Consider the following 15,226-nt stretch of genomic DNA (forward strand, 5'->3'; position numbering starts at 1 on the left):
AAACACAAGATCTCTTCAAAATAAAATAGGAAACATAATGAGACGCAGACATGACAACCAGAACTTGACAACGTAAGACACAGACATGAAACACATGAAGAGCAGGGGAGACTTAACAGGGGTTGGAAGACACAAGGGGAATCTAATAACAAAGAACTAGAAAAACTCATGAGCTTAATCATATAAACATCCAAATACACTAACCTCAAAACACTGGCTCATAAGACCCAGGGCGTGACAGTTTGTAGCACTGTTTGATATTGTAAAAGTGTGTGTTAACTACACCAGACTTTCACTCGAGAAACTAAAATCCTGGGGTGATGAGCTGACCCTCGGACAACCACAGACCCGAGTTCACTGACAGTCTGAGGTTCATCCTCTCTTCGAGATTCCTCACTGGAGCATCATTTTGAAACCCAGGCTGCAGCAAAAGAGAGCACAGCCATCATTAGTCACCCGTTCTTTCTTTATTTCCATGTTTTGTAGGTCTGTTTACGTTTGATGGCAGATTGGATCCCCCAATGTCTGTCAAATATGTCGAGAGCTGTTTCTTGTAACTGGAAGAGTTCTTTTTGGTTACAGTGACACCTGTAAATGTCATCAGCTCCCCATTTGCTCTCATGCAGCATCATATTTCTCACATCTGTAACAGTCAGCATTATGCAGGCATTTAATAGTTTTGTGTGATGTAAAATGCTATATTTCTAACCAAAGTTCACACTGTCCATGAAGACTGATTGCCATCCTAATTAGATAAGACACCATCTTTCAAAGATAATCACAATGATAACAACAAACAACATATGCTTAAATTTGCCACTTCCTGTGCATTTCCTGTGTCTGTGTACACATTTTCTAATTTAGACAAAACACACACACTCAAACACGAACAAAAGTAATGCTGTTTGGATAACCGATATCAGGGCTGGGCTATATGGAAATAAAATCTCCTCACAATGTCTTTTTATTATTATATTATCATTATTATTATATTATTAATTCAATCACAGCTTAATGTTCCTTTTTTGTCCTATAATTTTAAGTATCGTTCATTTCTGTCAGAACCTGCACAACATGATACAACTGCTTTTAAAGGGAATAACAGCGGTATATGTAATAAACTTAAATCCTAATTGTGACCATTCAAAGGCTTCACATGTTACAGACAAACCAAGTAAAACGGAAAACCGAATGATTTGTCAGTTCCAGATTAATAACACATACATTTGTTGTATTTGAAACAACACACACTAAAACCAAGCAAGCTGTTTATTCTTTTATCATTTTACTCACGAGATCAGCCTTCATTGAACATTACATCTGTTGTCACTTTAGCTGAAGTGGTTACAGCAAAACGGACACAAGGTGAACATGTGGTTTGTTTGCATAGCTTTTCCAGCACAATATGTGATTTTAGACACAAACACTACTTAGCTGTGTGCTGCTGAGACTAAACTAAATCTGACTTAGGAATAACAACAGGCCTGGCCAGAGTATGGACAGTAACAACAGGCCTGGCCACTGTGAAAGGGTCCTCATTTCTGGATCAGGTAATAGGACAGGTTATTACAGCACTTGGTAATATAGCCAAAGGTTGCCTACTCTACATCAACCTCTGAGGGCTTTACTTCATTGCACAGGGATTTGATATTGGTCCCTTCACCTCCACCACATAACCAGCAAAGGAGTGTCAATTTCTGCATTTCGTGCAGTTTTGGACCTACAGCACTGACAGCACCTCTTCTTCTACAGGCATGACCACCGGTTTTACAGGGTTGTGCTTGCCTTGCTTCTTGAACGTGTAGAGCTCCTTAGCAGTTCCTTCGAATGATAGAAATGGGTATTTAAATTAAATCCGATGTGCTCTCCTTAATGCTGTATGCCGGCAGTGATACAGTGTGCAGGTAGAAAGCTGACTGGTTAAGAGCCAAAAAGCTAATTGGTTGAAAAAGGAGTGAAAGGAGGAAGACGTGTGATGCAGTAATGAGAGATCCAAGATGTTGGTCGTGTCCAAATTCATGGCTGCTTCCTCCTGAGGCCGCATTTGAGGACCGATTACGTCACAGCGACGCACCGAAGGCTGTCCAAATTCGTAGACTCCTCCGAATGCAGCCAACAAATGCGTCCTCCTTTTCGCCGAATTTGAAGGATGGGTCGGGTGTGTCCTTCGTGGCCTACCATATCCCAGAATTCATAGCGCGGCCCAGCTAAACTCCAGTTTCCAACAATGGCGGCCGCTACTAAGTTTTAAAATTACTCTTACTAATCTTTCTGGGTCACAAAATAAACTTTTAACATATTTTCAGGCGAGAAAGTAGCTGTGTAAACATCAAATATCTGCTCGGTTTATCAAGATATCGCATATTTACAAAAGTGCTTCAACGTTTTTGGAGACGTCTGCTACCCACCAGCTCGATAACAAGCCGTGAGCTCGAGGGTCACTGAAGCCGCCGAGAACGGCACAACTCCCGGCACATCATTTTCACATCACCGCGGAGTTTCGCTACTCGGGTTAAACGTAATATATAAGTCACTTAGACAACCTAAAAATGTTATTGTTGGGCTTTTTTCAGTGTTTTATTTGTTCGTGAGTAAATCAGTTTGGCTGAGATTAAAGTTATTAGATTAGATTAGATAAAATAAAACTCTAAAAACTAACTATTAATCCCCCGGGTGGGTTCCTCCGGGATTTTCACACAGCTGAATAAACGTCAAATAGAAAACTGATTAAACAGAAGTGTGAGACGGTCGAGAATTTACGCCAGTGTCCTGTTATATTTTAGATAGCAAGGAGCAGATGGACGAGTTTATTAAACTCCACCGAGACAGCGGTGATGCTAATCAGAAGGCTAGACCGTCCAATTTCCCCAGCTGTTTACTTCCGGCCTACCCGACCTTCTGAGGACCCGGCCCACGTAGACCGCGAAGGCCGGGTCCTCAGGAGGATGCAGCCCATGAATTTGGAAATGACCGTTGTTGGTTTGTTATGATTCTGGTCTAGGCTAAAGGAACAGCAACAGCACAAACACAAGCAAGAGTAGCCAAAAAACTGGTTGGTCCACATATTTTGTGACAGTGCCCCTGGTGGTAGCACATAGCAGCAACATCTAGATGATTATCTACAAAACTTTGCGTGGAACATCTCACTAGCAATACAGAACCATACTAGTTCCTTTTATGAAATCCTTGGATCCTTTACATAACAAAGTTTTGCGTCTGACGCTCTTTGGGATTTTGCATTTTTGTTCGAGCTCAACATCATATTTTATAACAAATACACAAAAACTTTAATAATAATTAGGATTATTTGACAGGTAATATAAACATCATAAATGCTTCATAAGGTCAGTTTACAATAAGAACCCGTGACATGGAAGAATGATGAATTAGAAAAAGGAAAGCAGAGTCACATTTGCATGAAATGTATGATCCAAATAATTTCAGATATGTATTTTTTTAATGGCACATAAAAAATGGCAGGCTAATTTGAAAATTATAATTTTTTTGTCAGCAGGATTATTATCCAGCTGAGATATGATTACGGCGCCTCGGCGTTATTGTTTTATTCTTTGTGGAGAGCGCTGTAATGACAGAAAATGCAAGTGGGGTGGGGAGGTGAGTGTGCTAGCAAATACACTATACAGTAGAGTCCTATTAATCACTGTGGATTATGTGAAAATGAATTATACTGTGTTGTCTGTGTGTTTGGCAGCAATCAAACCCTGGGAGTTTCCTTGCCACCTGCATTAGTACACTTGAATGGCAAGCCCACTGCCGCCATCAATAACACAATAGTTTAGCCTCAGATAAAAATGATAAATGCAGTTGCTTTCCTTCAGACCCTGATTCAGCCGGCCATTTATTTTAATATTTCAGCAACTACCAGGCTCTATCGTTAATCACTGCTAGACTGCAGATAGGCAGGGAGGAATCAGAGAGTGGGAGAGTGGAGGAGCTGAGATGGGGTGACAGACGAGGGAGGAGGAGGGCGGATGAGGAGGAATGGGTTCGGGGAATGCCACTTCTCATTGGGGAAGCTGTTGCTCATCTGTCCCCGGCTTGTTGGGGCATGGCTAAAGGCTTCTGCTCAGTCAAACTCCTCTCCTGTACGCATGACATTTCAATTACACAGTGAGCTCTCATAGCTCTCTCTTCAGCCAGATAAGCCAAGACACCAAATGCCACACACAGCATGGACACACACACTTGCACACACGGTGCGAGCACATCCTGCAGAGCTTGTTCGAATGGATGTCATTCACACTTGTGACAGGTGAGTGTCCTGTATGAAGACATTACCTCACAGCTGCCTCAAATAGATCTTTGAGTAACGACTTCATTTATTTCAATTACTTTTTATGTGAAATCTATGCATAGCCGAACAAATAGAGCAGTCAGACTAATAATAGGTATAGTCTGCAGGAAAGGATGGATGTCCGCATAATGAGGCTGGAGGAAAAGACGAGGCAGGACAGATTATGATGGTGGGGTGAAGTTCAGCGAATACAAGTGTTGAGATGAGTGTATCGCTGCATCCGGATCCAATTTAATCTGTTTCATAACCTGCTAGTGTTACACAAGCAAGCAATAATGCATGATGAGATGTACAGATAGAAGAAAACGATGTGTGCGTGGGAAGCTTAGGTGAAAACTGTCACAAAATGAAGCTAACCACTTCTGCGAGGTTAATGGTAGGTGCAGTGTGTTCACACACAAAACAATCCCTGTCCAGATGATATTCGCTTTAATTCTGTTCAGTTTCTTTTAACCTGACTTTTACCTGAAGCCATGGACTCTTCATCAGGCACCATTTTTGATTTAATGGCCGAGTCATCACATCACCGTTATCAGGGAACGCTGCTACCATCACTGCTTGCCAAAGTAGCATGCTTATGAATGCCAGGACACAAGCTTTCTGAGCAGAATATTCACTGGAGCGCTGGGTTTCTTTTTGTGCCCAAGGCAGACTAAAGGCAATAAACAAAGCCAATAAAATATTATTTCTTTTCTTGGTATTAAACAGCTTGCTGTCAATCAGGTCTTCTGATCTGAGCCTATGAACGAAGGGGGGGAAATATGGGTTTTTAAAGTTAACAGTTCATTCATAACTTTTTATGTAGTTTGGACATTGTTACAAAGTTCCACATTGTTTCATCATAAACCAGTTGGTCTCATGGAAGGATACACTTGGTTCCCATATGGCATAATGTTACGTGTCTGCAGGCTGCATGTTTTCTTTCCCCCTCCTTTTGTTTGCCGTTCCCTTAGGTCGCAGACTGCAGGCTGATGTCAATCTGGGGCCGTCCAACTAATTAGAGGAGGGAGACCCTGATTGGACAATCCAGGAGTGCACACCTTGATAAGGAGACTCACCTGTGGCTGGGTGTGGCTCTCTTCCCTCCTTTGAATTGTTTGGCACATGCGTGAAGTTTCTCTGCTGTCCTTCTTTGATAATTGTGGTGGGAGTAAAGTGGACTAGGTAAGTTTGGGGACCCCATACACTTACTCACGTAGAGTCTTTTTTTTAGAAACACTAGGTAAGTAGGTTGGTGCCACCCATGTAATTTTGAGCTTGTTTTGAGTTGAGGTTTAGGGTCTTTCCCTCTTGTTTTTGCTTTTCTAGGATAATAACTCAGCTAAGTTTTGGATTTGTCTTTTTGGTGTTTTTTTTGGCACAACCTAACTGTCCCTTTCTCCCGCACATATGTTGTTTGAATTTGGGTTATTTATTTTGTGAGAGGGCTGCCATTAAACTTTTTCATAACACCTGTACCGAGTTTCCGGAGTTGTTGTGTTATCCCCTCCTGCCCTCGAGGAGACGTAACATGTTATCGACACCAATACAGGGATGGATATAACTGCAAAGAAAATTTGATTTGATCTATTTCTGATGCTCACATGTGGACTGTCTGCAGCTAAACTGACATGATGCCTCTTTGTCATAACCATGTTATGTTTTGTACTAATTTGTGCGACAGCAGCGCTTTCATTGATCAGACAAGATGAGTCAGCCTGGAAATTGCTACATTTTAACAATCTAAGTTTATATATCTATAATTAAGTTTGCATAGAGTGTATGGAAGAAGAAAAAGACCTTCATGGCCTTCAGGCTCATCCTGAGCTTGGGAATTACTTACGTACAACTATATATATTTATTATTTTTGTTTTTTATTTGCTTTGCTTTTCATAATTTTCTTGAATCAATTCATGATGTTTGGCTACAGTCAGCTCACATGTATTAATGTCCAATTTAAACACATTTACTATGCAAGACAAAGATTTAACAATGTTAATATTAGATTCACACTCTTTGCATTTTACTTTAGCAACAAGCTACTTTAAAAGCATAACACATACTTGACCCCTTAATTGACCTCTAACCCCTTCAATTATCTATGATAATTGAATATGTCACACAGTGGAAATCTGTATTTATCTTGTACATTGGTTTTATTCTATTTTTAGTGTCTATTTATGGGTGCATTTTTTATTTGCATGGTTTTATTATTTCTATTGCATGTTTGTATGTTGATATTTATATTGCATGGTTTTAATCCACTGTGGACTGGCTGCACATGGGACAACTTAGCTGATAGGGATCACCTGCTGAGGCACGGGTGTGTCCAGAGGTGGCCTATCAGCTGTGCAAAGACCTTTCAAAAGCAGGCTAGCTGAGCACTGGGAGGGGAAAGGCCCCCACTGTCCGATTGGCCTCCCTGCTGCTGCAGAGCCTGGGGCGGTCTGCTTGCCTCCACCCCGGAGGGAAGGGTAATATCTCTTGGGTCTGGGTGCCGTTTCCATCTCTGGGGGTGAGGATACCTGGACCCGGGGTATAGAGTATGTTTGGGGAGTGTGATTGTGTGTACATGTCCATTTACGTTTATTCCTACGTTGGGCGAGTGCTGAGTGTTTGTATATGTGTGCATGAGGGTGGGAATGCATGTCTGTGTCTGTGTGTGCCTGTTTGTCTGTGTCTATATGTCAGGTCGGGTCTTAGACTCCACCTCTCTGGGAACTCCAAGGCCCTCCAAAGTGTGGAGGCCTATCTCCCCTCACCACACTCCCTGCCGGTGACTGATGCCCTCAGGGGTCGGTGCATTGTTGGTTCTTGGTGTCCGGGGCTGGGCGCTCGGGTATGTACCGGCTCACTCCCGGTGGCTACTTGGCGGGGCCTGGCGCCTGCTGCTCGGTCAGGCCTCTTCCGGGGCGCGGGGGCCCCTCGGGCCTCCGGCCTCTGTGCCTGCGGCTCGGTTCACTCTGGCACAGCTGGCTGCCGGCGGAGCCGGCGGGCACGCCGGTGCAGCCCCCTCTAGCTCCTGCCCGGTGGCTACTGGGTGACCCCTCGTCTGGGGATCCTCAGCCCTTCCCATGAAGGTGGCACGGATGCCCCTCCGGTGGTCCTCCTTGGGCTCTTGCACTCTGGGGCCTCTGGATGTCTGGGGCCTGGATCTCCTCCATGCCTGCTTCATGCCCTGGGGGACGGGGCTATGGCTCTCTACATCCTCTAGCAGACCATTACATGGGGAAACCATTTGAATACAAGCGCGCCGATCCACACAGGTGTGCACATGGGTGTTCACTGTTCGTAGACTTAAATCACACCTTTCTTGGCTGCTACTTCAAAGCACATTGTGCGCTGTCTGTCCTGCGTGCTGCACAACAACATTCAATATTTAGTATTTACTGCTGTTTACACTTAGCTAGATTAATGCGATGGTGTTGTGTATAGTATGTTGCTTTGTTTTGTTTTTTTTGCTTGTTTTCTATTCTTTTTCTCTCAACAGGTGATCCCGGAGATATTTTTTCTTCCCCCCTTTCTCACTGTCCCTCTCCCCTTCTGTTTTTCTTTTCCTTCCTCTTTCTTTCTCCCTTTCCTATCCCTCACTCATGTCTGTCCCGTCTGTAACAACTGAAAATAAAATAAATAATAAAAACAAAGGTCGATCAAATGGACCAATACGGCAATGCCATGATGATCCATTTGGCAAAATAAATCCATTGGGTATCCTTGTTGGTCTTCAGACAACAATTCTGACGGCTAAAGAACCAAATGGGACAGGCGAAAAAAAAAAAAAAAAAGAAAAAAAAAAAAAAAAAAAGATATGAGGAGGAATGTGCGGAGGCCACGTGAAGAGAGGGACCCGCAGCCTGATTGTGGGGGTGCGACGCCTAACCTGGAGACAGATCGGCCGACGTGACGTGGCGACCCAGTCCTGACAGCAAGGAACGGCGACAGTAGGAGACAACGCGTGTGATTGGCAGCGGAGCAAGGGTATACCTCTGCCTGCATTTGTGAGTAGGGTCTCCACTGTCGTTTACTGGGTGCAGCCGGGTTGGCAGAGGGTCGCCATGGCCGCTTCTGGGACCATTGTTCTGGCCCCTATTTGTTATTTTACAGTGCACCGACGCAAGGGGAGCTGTGGTGGCATCGCATGATGGACTCGGGTGCAGAACGCAAGCTGGGCAGGGATGTAATGGGACCAGTGGAAGGACAAGAGGATAGGAGGCTCCTCCTCGTCTGCCGAAGACGAGGCTGGCGTGGACTCCACTCTAAAGAAGGAATTCCTGGCCTGTTGGTGGACCCATAATGAACACGTGGTATACTTACATTAGGGGGATTTTAGTGAACGTAGAAAATAGTATTTTTACTAGTTTTAGCATTGGGTTTGTTTATTCCTGGGGTTTTTTAGCTATTGATAACATTTTTATCGAGTACGTTTTTAAGGGTGGTTTTTATTTGTGCTCCCTGGCCTGGAGCGAGAACATCACCACAGCCTGGCAGCACCTGGAAATTGGAGTAATGGCAGGCTGCACAATTTCCCCTCTGGCATTTATCATGGCAATGCAGTTGGTCATGCGGGCATCCCGGTGGGTAGTGGGAGGTGAGAGACTCAAGAGTGACCGTCGTCTTCCTCCCATTAGGGCCTACATGGATGACATGACCATCATTACAACAACAAAACCATGTACTAGGCGATTGCTACAGAAGCTCCAGGAAAACATAGAATGGGCAAGAATGGAGTTTAAGCCAAGTAAATCTGGCAGCATCTCCATCATAAAAGGAAAACTTACAGCTGAGCAATTCTATATCAGTGGAGAACCAATTCCAACAGTCTTAGAGAAGCCCATAAAGAGCCTGGGATGGTGGCATAATGCAGACCTCAATGATACTTGGCAACTAGAACAACTAAGACAGAACTTTGCTGATGACCTCCAGCGGATTAACAACACTGCACTCCCAGGGAAACTGAAGGTTTGGTGCTTCCAGTTTGGGTTATTACCCAGACTACTGTGGCCGTTGACAATGCACGAGGTCTCACTCAATCATGCCAATCGACTAGATAAGATAAAGGCACTACAGCTTAGTTGTTCCCCTCTCCTTTGTCCTCCTGTCTCCCCTCCCTCTCCCCTCCAGAGAGGAGTTAAACAGTCTGATGGCGTGTGGGACAAAGGAGTTTTTAAGTCTGTTGGTTCTTGTCTTTGGGAGAAGCAACCTGTCACTGAACAGACTCCTCTGGTTGTTTATGGCCGTGTGCAGAGGATGCCCAGCATTGTCCATAATGTCCAGCAGTTTTTTTAGTGTCCTTTTCTCTGCCACTGACACCAGAGTGTCCAGCTTCATGCCGACCACAGAGCCAGCCTTCCTGATCAGTTTTTCCAGCCTGGATGAGTCCTTCTTTGCTGTGCTGCTCCCCCAGCACACCACAGCATAGAAAAGTACTCCTGCAACCACTGACTGGTAAAACATCCTCAGGAGCTTCCTGCAGATGTTAAAAGACCTCAGGCTCCTGAGGAAGTACAGTTGGCTTTGGGCTTTTTTATACAGGTGCTCTGTGTTGCATGACCAGTCCAGTTTGTTGTCCACCCACAGCCCGAGGTACTTGTACTTGTTGACCACCTCCACCTCCTCTCCCTCTATCTGAACCGGCAGTGGACCTGCTCTGGACCTCCCAAAGTCCACAACCAGTTCCTTAGTCTTTGAGGTGTTGAGTTGCAGGTGGTTTGTGTGACTCCATGTGACGAAGTTCCTCACCAGACTTCTGTACTCCTCTTCCTGGTCATCCCAGATACACCCCATGATGGCTGTGTCGTCTGTAAACTTCTGAATGTGGCATAATTCAGAGTTGTAGCAGAAGTCAGAGGTGTACAGGGTGAAGAGAAGAGGGGACAGCACAGTTCCCTGTGGTGCTCCTGTGCTGCTGACCACAGTGTCCGACGTGATGCCCTTCAGCCTGACGTACTGTGGTCTGTCAGTGAGGTAGTCGGAGATCCAAGCGACCAGGCAGGGGTCCACCTGCATCCTGTTCAGTTTCTCCTGAAGCAGACAGGGCCGGATAGTATTAAAGGCACTGGAAACGTCAAGAAACAGGATCCTGACAGTGCCTTTTACCCCATCGAGGTGTGAGTGGGCTCTATGCAGGAGGTACATCCTCCACTCCGACATCCGCCTTGTATGCGAACTGTAGTGGGTCCTGAGCATGTTGTACTTGTGGTCTGAGGAGGTTGAGGAAGAGCCGCTCTAGAGTCTTCATAAGATGTGACGTCAGTGCCACCGGTCGGAAGTCATTCAGCTCATTGGGCCGGTTCCTTTTGGGGAATGCAAGACAATGCAAGACAATCGCAGACTGAGATTGAAGACTCGTTGTAGCGGCTCCCCAAGTTCAGCAGCACACGCCTTTAGCATCCTCGGACACACCTTGTCTGGACCTGCTGCCTTTCTGGGGCGAAGCTTCCTCAGTTGTCTCCTGACCTGATCCACTGTCACACTGGGAGATGATTGGGAGGAGGGGGGGGAGATGTCCTGCTGTTGAGAGAGGGGTTGGAGGAGGGGGGTGTCATAGTGTCAGGAAGGGGGGGAAGCGAGGGAGGTAGGGGAGTGGGGAGAGGGCTCTGTAGTAAAGCTGGGGGGGGGGGGGGGTTGTGGGCTGGTCAAACCTGTTGAAGAAGTTGTTGAGTTCGTTTGCCTTCCCCACAGTCCCCCCCCCCCCCCCCCACTGTGCTGCTCTTGGTGGCCCGTGATGGTTTTCACACCATTCCAGACCTCCCTTATATTGTTCCTCTCCAACTTCTGCTCCACCTTCCTCCTGTAGGTGTCCTTTGCTTCCCTCAGCGTTTCACCTCCCGCTGTGCTGCTTTCATCTCCTCCTTCACTTTGCTCCTGAAAGCCTTCTTCTTCATGTTGAGGACAGCTTTGACTTCCTGTGTTACCCACGGTTTGTTATTAGGATAACACCGTACCGTCTTAGCAGGGGCGACCGTGTCCACACAAAAGTTGAGGTAGTCCGTCAGACAGTGTGTCGCCCCCTCTATGTCCTCACCATGTGGGTTCAGAAGCACATCCCAGTCTGTGGTGTCATGACAGTCTCTCAGAGCATCCTCCTTTTCTGGGGTCCATCTCCTGATGGAGCGTGTTGTGACAGGCTGCCTTTGGATGAGGGGGGTGTATTGTGGCTGTAGGTAAACCAGGTTGTGGTCTGACTTCCCTAGTGGGGGGTGGCTCTGTATACATCTCTCACATAGGGCTTTGGAGCGTGATGTCACGGGGGTGGGCGTGGAAAGGATTTTGGCCTGGTCCGCCATGTTCGGGGTCTAAGCGCAAGCGACGGAGGAGCGAAGGCACGGCTCGTATTTGCTGTGTGGTCCGCTGCAATGTTCGATCGCACGACCGGCAAGGGAATAAGGTTGAAAATGGTTTATCTTTTCATTCTTTCCCAACCTGGAAGCAACATGAGGCAGCTCGTGTATCGATGTTAGCAAACGAAGGCGTCTAGCCTGAATAGCAGCTGTGAGATGAGCTCCAGTTCTCTTCCATCTCCAAATATCTGTTGGTGCTCCAGACATTTTCATTCCGGTAAGTTCTAAATATGTTCATATCACTCTTTATAGCCTATTAGTTTTATTTTCAATGCGCTCTGAGCTCATAGCAAATTAGAACAAACATCCTACTGAGTGATTTTGCAGAACTACCTTCTCTCTATAGACTTGCTAATTATTTGGCATTATTGCAGCAAACCAGCCTATGAAATGGATGAAACATCATGACTGAGTTCCAGCGCTACACAAGGGACCTGCTTCAAACATACCACCATGCCAATCAGATTACTTCTTCCATGTGAGGGTGAAGAGGTGACCCTTCTGGATAAGATGGTGAAGGTTTGCTGCATTTGGTGAACAGTGTGATAATAAAACCAGGGAAAAATGAAACCTGCTCCTGTTAAACATTCCTAAGTCTTTTGCTGTATAAATAGCGGTATTTTTTCAAAAGATACAGTAATTAAAGTAATATCATGTAAACACTGTCATGATTTTATGTAAACATTTTGTCACTTGTAAACTATAAACGACTGGATTCTACATTGTAACGGATGTGATGTTCTATAAAGTGGTTTTAATAATAAAAAAAAAAGGCAAACATTACTTTGTTTCTTTATTCAATTTTTGAACAGTGGGACTCAGTCATTACATATTCAGTAAATGCAAATTATTTACACGGCAGTGCACTTCAGGCATAAATCTAGACCCCTAGATAAAACATTATGGCATTATAGCAGTGACAACTCCTCCACAGTAGCAGGTGGATTTTTCTTTTTTGAGGACGGCTCCTTTTACCTGTCACTACAGATGGTCTGTTTATGTTTTGATCAAGAGCCTTCTTTGGGCAGCTGAAGAGGAGAAGTCTATCTTATAGCCAACCACTGACTGTATCTTGGTCATATTACCCAGCAAAACCCAGCATGCAGGTTCATCTGTAACAGTCCTTGTGCCACAGATAATCACTGTTGCTTCTACATTAAACAGAAGAGCAGGGACATGGCTGCAGGTCTCCACGACTCCGGCCTTACAGCTGCAGTGGGCGGCTTCAACCTTCCCTGTGATGCTCACAGTGACCCATGGCTGCAATGCTGGTTCATTCAGTCTTTGAGAGTGCAGGACCTGAAACACACACAGACAAAGTTAATTTAAAGACAAGAACTATGAGCCAAGGCCGACATAAATGTGTTTAATCTACTTTATCATAAATGTAACAAAGTGTTTAGAAAGTTAGCACATACATGTAATTTTTCATTTCTTTATGTGTCCATCTATAGAACGCTGCATGTTATAGTGTAAATCTGCCTGTTTTCTGTCAGAAACCTGCCTGCAGAAAATGAACCTAAAGGATGTAATGCAAGGATGTCATCACTTTAGAGATGGAGAAAGCATAAAGTGACAATTATGAGTCACTTAATATGATAAGGAGATTCTGCAGGTCATTAATCAATGTATAAAGTTAAAATAAAATGTATTTTTAGTGACACAAGATACAAATATGGAAGCAAGATGTATAATTAGAATTATTTATAATAAATATGAATAAATCATTGCAATTTCTTTAACCATAGAGAACAACTAAATCCTTCAGGACAATGTCACATCAATGCACTGAACTCACCATGTTTTCCCTCTAACAGCCTCCACATGTTCTCACTGTAATTTCCCCTCATGAATGAATTTATGCTGCACTAATGTGAATGTTTGCAGGGAAATCAAACGCATTTCACACGCAGTACTCGAGCTGACTTACCTTTGTTTGAATGACGATTTGTACGCGCTGACTCCACAGATAAGGTACGAAAATATGTCAGGCTATGTCAGTAGCGGTTGGTCTTCAGGGTTTCTACTCCACTGCCGTATTTCATACGGGTCCACATTTCCAATGCACGCTATTTTCTGCAAGTACCGCCGCTTCGCCTCTGGACGCAATCGGTCTCTATACCATCCGTTTCTTTGGAGCTGCTTTTAAGCATCTTGTAATCGTCGTTCCACCACAGTGTGTTTGTTTTGATTCGTAGACCCCGAACATGGCGCCGCGCTCCCACAATGCATTGCGGCGTGACGTCAACTCCAAAGCCCTATTGGCATATAGTAGTTCAATTGTCCTGTTGCTCCGTGTGGGACAATTCACAAACTGGTGAAAAGCAGCCAGAGTAGAATCCAGTGTGGCATGATTAAAGTCTCCAGATATAATAATGAAAGCCTCGGGGTGTTGTGTCTGCAGTCTTGCTGTAACTGTGTGTATTTCCTCACAGGCAGCTGCTGCGTCAGCCCTCGGAGGGATGTAAACACACACACAGATCACATGACTGAATTCTCGAGGTAGATAGTATGGCCGCAAGCTAACGGCTAGCAGCTCCATGTCCGGACGGCATACCGATACTTTAACAGAGATGTGTCCAGGGTTACAGTATCTGTCGTTAATGTAGACAATGAGTCCCCCACCTCTGCTTTTTCCGCTGGCCTGTGTGTCCCTATCGGCTCTCACGGATGTGAAACCGCATAGGTCTACGTTAGCCTGCGGTGTTAGCTCGGTTAGCCACGTCTCCGTGAAGATAAACAAACTGCACTCACGGTATAGTCGGTGGTTGTTCAGAGCACACAGTTCATCCATTTTATTCTGTAGCGAGTTCACGTTGCCCATTATCACTGTTGATGGTTTGAATCGCCTTCTGTGATCCGCTTTCCTCGCTCCAGCCTTGCAGCCTCTGTAGCTCCTCTTTATCTCAGCCGGGATGTTGTGTCGCATGCTAGTCTGTGCCTTTGTTCTTAGTGCCAGCAGCTCAGCTCTCAAATAGATGAAGGAGCTGGTTCCAGACGTTTTAAAAAGTGCATTATCCATCTCGTACCGCTATATCTAAGAGGTAGAAGTAGAGTAACTAGAGGAAGGTGAAATAAAGTTTGAAAGCCTAGTCTAAAAAAAGTTAAAAGTTAAGAAAAGGTGCAGTGTTGCAGAGTTACTTGGAAAGGCTGCTGTCACTCCAGCGGCATCTTGAAAATTGGCTAGAGAGGCTAGTGAGCTCCTACGTTAAGAAGTGGCTCTGAATTCCCAAGTGCCTCAGCAGCGTTGGAATCTACAGTGATGGGATACTGTCATTGCCTATCCCTAGCCTGGTTGAGTTTAAATGTGTTGGTTGAGTTGAGTTGGTTTAAATGTGCAAAAGTGAGGCTTGAGATGTCACTCATGGACTCCCGGGACCCCATAGTGAGAGGCACTCCTCCCACCCTAGCAATGGGGAGGAACTGGACCCAGGCGAAATCCGCTCTTCAGCACCGTGACATGGTGGGTCACGTACAACAGGGTAGAGGAGGATTTGGTCTTGGCGCAGTAACACCTCGGTGGCAACAGGCATCTGTAACCGAACGTCAAAAAACTGTGTTGGAGGAGGTGCGACGACAGGAGGAAACGGC

The 15,226-nt window shown here is 45.2% G+C and overlaps 1 long non-coding RNA gene across 1 annotated transcript; it reads left to right on the plus strand.

The window, feature by feature from the left end:
- The first annotated feature begins 11,518 nt into the window (after positions 1-11,518).
- Positions 11,519-12,079, plus strand: LOC146510762 (uncharacterized). The gene is made up of 2 exons (XR_014875987.1): positions 11,519-11,852; positions 12,010-12,079. It is a non-coding gene; the product is annotated as an uncharacterized LOC146510762 (long non-coding RNA).
- The last annotated feature ends 3,147 nt before the right edge of the window (positions 12,080-15,226 follow it).

This window comes from Neolamprologus multifasciatus, chromosome 9 (genome assembly GCF_963576455.1).
Source record: "Neolamprologus multifasciatus chromosome 9, fNeoMul1.2, whole genome shotgun sequence".
Taxonomy (NCBI): Eukaryota; Metazoa; Chordata; class Actinopteri; order Cichliformes; family Cichlidae; genus Neolamprologus; species Neolamprologus multifasciatus.